Here is a 7875-nt window from a genome sequence, read left to right on the forward strand (position 1 = left end):
ATTGAAGACCTAAATGTGAGACCTGACACCACAAATACCTTAGAAGAAAACATAGGCTGTAATTTCTTTGACATTGGCCATAGGAACATTTTTTCTAGCTGTATCTCTTCTGGAAAGGGAAATAAAAGCAAACTTAACTACTGGGACTACACCAAAATAAAAAGCTTTTGTTCAATGAAGGAAACCATTAACAAAACAAAAAGGCAGCCTCCTGAATGGGAGAAGACATTTGCAAATGATGTATCTGATAAGGGGCTAATATCCAAAATATATAAAGAACTTACATAACTTAACACCAAACCCCTCCAAATAACCCAATTAAAAAACAGGCAAAGGATCTGAACGAACATTTTTTCCAAAGAAGACATCCAGATGGCCAACAGACACATGAAAAGATGCTCAACATCGTTAATCATCAGGGAAATGCAAATTAAAACCACAAGGAGATACCACTTTACACCTGTCAGAATTACTAAAATCAAAAGGACAAGAAATAACAAGTGTTGGCAAGGATGAAGAGAGAAAGGAACCCTTATGCACTGTTGGCGGGAATGCAAATTGGTACAGCCACTGTGGAAACCAGTATGGAGGTGCCTCAAAAAACTAAAAATAGAACTACTCTATGATCCAACTATTCCACTACTGGGTATTTACCCAAAGAAAATGAAAACATTAATTTGAAAAGATGCATGCACTCCTATGTTTGTCACGGCATCATTTACAATAGACAAGATATGGAAGCAACCCAAATGTCCATTGATAGACGAATAGATAAAGATGTGATGCATGCGCACACACACACACACACACACACACACACACACACACACACTGGAATGTTACTCAACCATAAAAAAAAAAAGAATGAAATCTTGCCATTTTCAACAACATAGATGAACCTAGAGGGTATAATGCTAGGTGAGATCAGCCGGTCATAAAAAGATAAATACCATATGATTCCATTCATATGTGGAATTTAAGAAACAAAACAAATGAACAAATAAAGAAAAAAGAAGAGACAGACTCTTAGATGCGGGGAACAAACTGGTGGTTACCAAAGGGAGGTGTTTGGGGGATGGGTGAAATAGATGAAGGGAATTATCTTGATGAGCCCTGAGAAATGCACAGAATTGTTGAATCATTGTTTTGTCCACCTGAAACCAACATAAACTGTATGGTAATTACACTTAAATAAACTAAAGTTAAAATGTTACATTAAAAAAAAAAAAAGGTGTTTCTTCTGGCCAACCCATTAGTTATACCAACAGTTGCGTTAGGCTGTTTGAATGATACACACCACACTCCAGATAATGATTACCTCTGTGGAGGGGCCACAGGAGAAAGGTGTCATTGAGATTTCATGTCCAAAACGTGGTGGTTGTTTTAGTAAATGTTTTGTTTTGGAGTAGTTTTGAACTCACAGAAAAATCGCAAAGATAGTCCAGAGAGTTCCCATCCATGCTTCACCCAGTTTCTCTTGACGTCAGCATCATATCTAACCAGGGTACGTTTATCAAAACTGAGAAATTAACATTGGTACAACCAAGCATTATGGTTTATTCATTCAGATTTCATCAGTTTTCCATCAATGTCTTTGTTGTTGGGTCCGATCTGGGATACCACATTGCATTTAGCACAGTCGTACATTTTGTATCTTTTAGACGTCTGCAGAAACTACGGCAAATAATTTTTTTAAATTTTTTAATGTTTATATATTTTTGAGTGTGAGTCGGGGAGGGGCAGAGAGTGAAGGAGACACAGAATCCAAAGCAGTCTCATCTGGGCTGTCAGCACAGAGGCTGACGCAGGGCTCGCAGTGCCCCAAGGGTTCGCAGTGATGGGACAACACTGTGACAGTGTGGAGGATCCCAGCACAAGACGGAGGAGAATGAATGCGTGGATCAAGATGCAGAGAAAGGGCACTCCGTACAATTCATTCTGGGAGTACCTATAGTATAGAGACCTGAAGAACTTTGCTTCCCCGGGGCTGAACTGGAAATTCCAGTACACTAACTAGCTGGAACACAGCTTGGGCCACGTCTGTGGTCAGCTTTCATTCTCCGACATTGAGGCTTCCCTTCTTTCTTTTTTTAATTTACTCATTTAAGTGTACTCAGTACATTCACGATGTTGTATGGCCACCACCACCATCCAACTCCAGAACTTCCTCATCTTCCCCAACAGGAACTCTGTACCCATTCAATTATAATGCCCCCAGTCTCCCCAACCCCAGCTCCTAGAAACCACCATTTTCCTTTCTATCTGTATGAAATTGTCTTTTCTGGTACCTCATATAAGTGGAATCATACAGCATTTGTCCCTTTGTGCCTGGCTTACAGAAAACTCTTTAGGGATAAATGGCTTATTCCTCCTGGAATCTAATGCCAATTAATTTAATGCCAGTTTAATATCATTTATATCAGATAAAAGATAAAAAGCCATTGTGGGTTTTTTTCTTTCCTCTCTCTCTTTTTTTTTTTTTTTGTCTGACCTATTATATCCGTCCTATTTCCCTTTTTGCATTGGTTACCAGGAATCTGGGCCAAATTCAAAGCCTAAATATCACAATCAGCTCATCTCAAGTAACTGGCTATAGTCACCCACTTACAGAGCCTCTATTGTAGTTTCAATCTTAAATTACCCTATATTTTATTATGTTTATGTTTGAAAACTATCCGGTGCCCTTTCAGAATTAGGCGGGATAGAAATTCTAAATACATGAAATTAATACCACACCTTCAGGAAGTTAACTCTTTCATGCTACCAGAGTCCCACCAAGTGCAGTATCGTCATAGAACAGTAGAACTGCACAGGCTTTTCAAGGTGGAAGCATCTTGGGGTAAATCTAGCTTCTGTGTGTGTTGACTTAACTGACCTGTTTATCTGGCAAAATCAGGACTTCTAAGAGAGGATCACTGCTACTGAAAATGTGAATCAGGCATTTTGGCCCCTGCATCAACTTTTCCAAGCCATTGATATGACTCTGTGCGTCAGAAGAACATTTAGCTAAATGGTGGCAGCCCATAAAGGTACTCTGTCTTCCAAAGAAATCATTTGCATCCTTAAGGGTCTCTAAGTTCGTAACAGGGCCCAGATACGTTTTTCTCCAGAAAGGTTTCAGGAGGAAAACACTAATTCGTCCATCCAGTTGTGGGAGGTGATCACACAGTGGTAGAATTAAATAAGGCTGCGGACATCACGATAAACACAGGTCACAGTTGGAGAGGGATATCTTTAAAGTATCAGAATACTTTGGGACTTTTTTTGTGTTTCACAATGTGAAAAAAGCTAACAAACCTTTCAAAGTTAAGAAGAATTTTCCTGGAGCCTTGATTATCTGTAGCATTCAGACGGCTTTCATGTTGGAACGATAAAGAACTCTCTTTCAGGCCCTTTGGCCCTTAGAGCTCCATTGGGTGTGTGTCCCGGAGTTACACTAGATCTGATGCAAGAATGGAAAATACAGGCATCTACACTCATTTCACTCTGAGTGGCTGGGAGAGTCACATGACCCAACAGTAATAGACAATACAGGGTGGAAATGCAATCACTCTTCATTGAAAAGATGTTTATCAAGGGCTTAACACATACATGGCACGTAATATATCACATCTTCTATGATGCACATCTTCTATGATGACTATATAAACACACATATATTGCACGCGCGCACACACACACACACACACACACACACACCATCAGCAGTCTAGCCTGTAGTTAAAAGCATGGAATTGGAAGTAAGACAGGCCTGAATTCAAGTGCTGGTGTCACCATTTAAAAGCAGTGCTACCCCAGAATCTGGCTTAAATGCTCAATAAAAGGGAGTGATTTATCATCTTTATAGATACATACACATGAGTTTGGTAATAACAGTATTAACTCAGAAATCCATAATACATATGAGATTTAAAAGATGACAGCATTTAACAATATTTGTTCTTCCTATCCAGGAGCATGGAATCTTTTTCCATTTGTTTGTGTCTTCTTCAATGTCTTTCATGAGCTTTCTATAGTTTTCAGTGTATAGATTTTTCACCTCTTTGGTTAGATTTATTCCTAGGTATTTTATGGTTTTTTGGTGTAATTGTAAATGGGATCAACTCCTTGATCTCTCTTTCTGTTGTTTCATTGTTGGTGAATAGGAATGCAACCGATTTCTGTGCATTGATTTTATATCCTGAAACTTAGCAATCTACATATTCAATGCAATCCCTATCAAAATAACACCAGCATTTTTCACAGAGCTAGAACAAATAATCCTAAAATTTTTATGGAACCAGAAAAGATCCCGAATAAGCCAAAGCAATCTTGAAAAAGAAAACCAAAGCAGGAGGCATCACAATCCCAGACTTCAAGCTATACTACAAAGCTGTCATCATCAAGACAGTTTGGTACGGGCACAAGAACAGACACTCAGATCAATGGAACAGAACAGAGAACCCAGAAATGGACCCACAAATGTATGGCCAACTAATCTTTGACAAAGCAGGAAAGAATATCCAATGGAATAAAGACAGTCTCTTCAGCAAGTGGTGCTGGGAAAACTGGACAGCAACGTGCAGAAAAATGAACCTGGACCACTTTCTTACACCATACACAAAAATTAACTCAAAATGGATGGAAGACCTAAATGTAAGACAGGAAGCCATCAAAATCCTAGAAGAGAAAGCAGGCAAAACCCCCTTTGATCTTGGCCACAGTACCTTCTTACTCAACACGTCTCCGGAGGCAAGGGAAACAAAAGCAAAAATGAACTACTGGGACCTCATCAAAATAAGAATCTTCTTCACAGCGAAGGAGACAATCAGCAAAACTAAAAGGCAGCCAACAGAATGGGAGAAGACATTTGCAAACGACATATCAGATAAAGGGTTAGTATCCAAAATCTATCAAGAACTTATCAAACTCAACACCCAAAAAACAAATAATCCAGTGAAGAAATGGGTAAAAGACATGAATAGACACTTCTCCTAAGAAGACATCCAGATGGCCAACCGACACATGAAAAAATACTCAACATCACTCATCATCGGGGAAATACAAATCAAAATTGCAATGAGATACCACCTTACATCTGTCAGAATGGCCAACATGAACAACTCAGGCAACAACGGATGTTGGCGAGGATGCGGAGAAAGGGGATCTCTTTTGCATTGTTGGTGGGAATGCAAGCTGGTGAAGCCACTCTGGAAAACAGTATGGAGGTTCCTCGAAAAACTAAAAATAGAACTACCCTATGACCCAGCAATTGCACTACTAGGTATTTATCCAAGGGATACAGGTGTGCTGTTTCAAAGGGACACAGGCATCCCCATGTTTATAGCAGCACTATCAGCAATAGCCAAAGTATGGAAAGAGCCCAAATGTCCTCTGATGGATGAATGGATATAGATGGGGTGTATATATATATATATATATATATATATATATATATACACAAAGGAGTATTACTCGGCAATCAAAAAGAATGAAATCTTGCCATTTGCAACTACGTGGACGGAACTAGAGGGTATTATGCTAAGCGAAATTAGTCAGAGAAAGACAACTATCATATGACTTCACTCATATGAGGACTTTAAAATAGTAAACAGATGAACATAAGGGAAGGGAAGCAAAAGTCATATAAAAACAGGGAAGGGGACAAAACAGAAGAGACTCATAAATATGGAGAACAAACAGAGGGTTACTAGAGGGGTTGTGGGAGGGGGGATGGGCTAAATGGATAAGGGGCATTAAGGACTCTACTCCTGAAATCATTGTTGCACTATATGCTAACTAATTTGGATGTAGATTTAAAAAAATACGAAAATAAAAGATGACAGCATTTAAAAAATGTTTATTTATTTATTTTGAGAGAGAGAGAGAGTATGGGAGCATGAGTAGGGGAGGGGCAGAGGGAGAGGGAGGGAGAGAATCCCAAGCAAGCTCCAAGATGTCAGCACAGTGCCCCATACAGTTGATCATGAATCATGAGACTGTGACCTGAGCCAAAATCAATGCTTCACTGGCTGAGCCATCCAGGCACCCGAAATGACAGCAGTTTTTAATAAAAACTTTAAACAAGAAATGATAGCAGATTTAAAAAGGAGAGAGACAGATGTCAGCACAAAGGAAGGGCAGAAATCTACACCACCAATTTGGTGAAAGTTTGCAACCAGAGGGTTAGTGGCAGTGGCCGGACGCAGGACTCTCATTCTCAGGTTGAGCTCCAAAGACTGCAGAATTCTCGAACCAAGAGTAACGACGATCCTCACGGGGACAAACTTAGGCCCTCCCCCTCTGCAGGACAATCAGGGCGCTGTGACTCATTGGAGTCACCACGAAATCACTAACTGGAAATCCTTGCTGCAGCTATACTGCAAAGGAATTGGACTTGATTTGCCAGATTCCCCATGTGATGCAAGGGTGGCCACCTGCCAAAGAGCCAGAGGGAGAGAGGGCCACTCGCTTTCCTGGCAACACAGAGATTGCCCAGCTCCATCACCCAAGGCAAGAGCGGCGTAGGGCAAACAGGCAGCCATTCCCAATGACTATTCGGCTTTGATCAGAGTAGCTATAGTGCCAGAGTGTTCGGTGCGTTGCCTGTTTCGGCAGCTCATCCATTCTTCCGTGGGAAGGTTGTGTTCTGAGGTTCTTGTGGTACATGAAGTTATTGCCTTCACCATCTGCTCCTGTATCTTCCTCCCGGTGACATCAGACAGTGCGGCAGGGTTTGCCTTCGCCGTCTATCAGGCTGTTTGGCTCAACTGTGCGCATTCTTATAATGCCAGGAGAATGATCCTCCCCTAAGTCAGCTGAACGGAAGCCAGAAGTTCACGGCAAACAAGCGACTCAGCTCGCCTAACAGCATGGAGGATACCAGTTTCACTGCAGCTAACAGAGTAGATGGTTGCTAATTAGCCTGCAGTGTGACTACCAAAGGGAAGAGTTCCCTGCTCACCCGAAGAAGGGAATCACTGTGCAGGTAGGTTAACACGTTTCTGAGGCTTCCCAGGGCCAGCTAAGAGTGTGAGCTGCTTTGGTGGGCCAGCTGGGGACAGGCGGAGAACTCTAGAGCCACTGGGGAAGGTGATTAGCAGATGGCTGCTGGCAGTGCTTGTGCTCTCAGGAGCTGGTTCCTACGGGCTGCTTGCTCAGAGAGGCTGGAGACTGTGCGGAAAGGAAGGCCAATGAAGATACTCCTCTGCGGTGGGGTGAGCCAAAGACCCTCACTAGAAAGACTGCAGCTCTGATTCTTGGAGGCCAGGAAACTGAGATTGTTTGGGGCATGGAGTAGTTACAAAGACTCCTTTAAGAAATGGGTGCTGGTGGATTTTCAGTTGCATCAAATGCAGCATTCCCTGAGTGCACTCATTCTCTCCCTCACTGCTGTCCAACCTTCAGCCTCTATCGTATTCCTAATCTATGCTAGGGAGATTTCAAGTCCCTTCCTGCCCCCCCACCCCATCTTGGAGGCCAGAGACTGGTCTGTGAGGAAGAAGGAGTGCGCACAGAGCTGAGGATCGGAGTGGGGTATCATGAAGGGACAAGTAAGAAATCCCATGGCTGGAGTGTGGGGGGAGGGGAAGGCTGGATGGGACTCGAAGGAAAGCCAAGAGGAGCCCCAGCACCCACCCAACTGGGAGGGGGCTGAGGACAGTGTGGAAGTCCGGATTTTAGAGATTGGGAGGTAAGAACAAGCCCCGGTTACCATCACGATTGGCAGGGTCTTGAGCAACTGTTCTGGGCCAGGGGACCTGGAGTGCGTGTGGGTGGGTCAGCCTGACTGGGGGTATGGTGAAGCCATGCGTGGAGCCTGGGAGCTACCCTCCACTCCATAAGCCTCCTCTCTCCCCACCTCTCTGTGGTTCCCATGTCCTCTCCAAATGCCCC

General features: G+C 42.6%; 1 protein-coding gene across 1 annotated transcript in view; it reads left to right on the forward strand.

Moving 5' to 3' along the window:
• Positions 1-6514: 6514 nt before the first annotated feature.
• LYST (lysosomal trafficking regulator) overlaps positions 6515-7875 on the forward strand; it is a 194911-nt gene continuing 193550 nt past the window's right edge. The window contains exon 1 of the mRNA XM_040464863.1: positions 6515-6967. The gene's annotated coding sequence lies outside the window, so the exon portion shown is untranslated. The remainder of the gene's footprint in view (positions 6968-7875) is intronic.

The sequence above is a fragment of the Herpailurus yagouaroundi genome, unplaced genomic scaffold (genome assembly GCF_014898765.1).
Source record: "Herpailurus yagouaroundi ecotype Mexico unplaced genomic scaffold, PumYag 530, whole genome shotgun sequence".
In the NCBI taxonomy this organism is placed as follows: domain Eukaryota; kingdom Metazoa; phylum Chordata; class Mammalia; order Carnivora; family Felidae; genus Herpailurus; species Herpailurus yagouaroundi.